Below are 1,551 nucleotides of genomic sequence, written 5' to 3' on the forward strand. Positions count from 1 at the left end.
AGTCTAAGCCGGCTTGCTGTTAAGATCAGTCTCTTAAATTAAAAGTGAGAAGCAAAGTGAAATGCATATATAACGAACACTGTAAATATTTTCCAATAAATTTTTTAATAAACTTGTACGCCGTATATGCGCATGTATGCGACCGATTATTTATTACTTATTTGTCACAACCAACAACACTAAAGCAATGTATTGTAATATATCGCAAACAGGACATTAATCTAAGGAAGTGATTATTGTCTGTTGGCACGAGGGCAATAAAAAAACGGCAAATAAAACATTGCATTGTTTGCTATACTGGTGCTGGTAGTACATATAGCGCAGCGTTAGATACCAGCAATATATACAATTATATACTATAAATATACAATTCTATATATATATATATATATATATATACTTTGTCCTGGTAATGTTGGGTTTGAAATACTGCAGTCATGACAGCGGCAGGCAATAGTAACAAGACTTTACCTTAAGAGTAACAGCAATAGCAGGAGCAACAATAACAATCGTTGTCTAGATAGACAGATACAAGCGCAAATGAACGAACGCTTGCACGTATATATCAAGTGCACATATCAGTATACTAACACGTTCAAATAAAACACTAACAATAAGGTACAAAAATAATGCCGCCAGGAATGTAAATGAATAGAAAAAGAAATTCATTTCAGACAAATAAAATGATGACGATGACGATGACAACGACGACGACTATGTATACGGCGACGTGAATGATAATAACATCAAACACGATGAAAATGATGCTGCTTGGTGTGGCATTAGTCTTGACTTTAATGTTGCAGTTGCAGTTGCAGTCTTAAATGGTGTAAAACGATATACAAGTGTGTGGCTAAGCTATAAATATCTGTACAAAAAAACAAAAAAAAAAAAAAAAGTAAGAAACAAAAGCAACAAAAGCATAGAGAGCGAAAGAAAGTTAGGTACGGAACCCTTCGGATGTATGTAGTTGCATAAAATGGCATTTGTTTTTCTTGAAAGAATGCTGTTCGTAAGATTTATTAAGAAAAACCTTTTTTTCTACTCGGTTTACTTAAGAATCTTAATGAACAACTTAGGCTGGATTTATTACCTAGTTTGTAAAAGGGTTAAATAAATAATGAAAAGATGGGAAAAATAAGTATCGTCCAAAATGATTTAAAGTGTTTCAAGTTCCCTATGTTCGAATGCTATCGTTTTGTTCTCGTTGCATTATTGAGCAGCTAGAAATTCCTGCAGTATTTCACTTTCGCTATAAGTCCCAGCGAAAGTGATCTGAATCGTTCGTTATCATTATCGTGCCTCGCGCTATCCCGGGAGCAGAAGACATGCGTTAGAGCAAAAAGCCGAACCAATTTCAAAAAACAAAACACTACAATAGGCCACGGTCCCCCATTGAATAACGTACACGATTCTACTCTTATATATAACGACTCTTTAAAATAAGGTTAACCCGGAAAGCGATCCAAAAGTAGTCCGATCCGAACCATTTTCAATAGCGTTCATCCGTTGCTCAACTCAAAAAATTTGCGGCCAGAAATGCGAGTCGGC

The 1,551-nt window shown here is 35.2% G+C and overlaps 1 protein-coding gene across 1 annotated transcript in view; it reads left to right on the plus strand.

The window, feature by feature from the left end:
• The first annotated feature begins 917 nt into the window (after nt 1–917).
• LOC119644176 overlaps nt 918–1,551 on the plus strand; it is a 2,664-nt gene continuing 2,030 nt past the window's right edge. The window contains exon 1 of the mRNA XM_038043700.1: nt 918–944. The gene's annotated coding sequence lies outside the window, so the exon portion shown is untranslated. The remainder of the gene's footprint in view (nt 945–1,551) is intronic.

This window comes from Glossina fuscipes, unplaced genomic scaffold, assembly GCF_014805625.2.
Source record: "Glossina fuscipes isolate IAEA_lab_2018 unplaced genomic scaffold, Yale_Gfus_2 94836, whole genome shotgun sequence".
In the NCBI taxonomy this organism is placed as follows: Eukaryota; Metazoa; Arthropoda; class Insecta; order Diptera; family Glossinidae; genus Glossina; species Glossina fuscipes.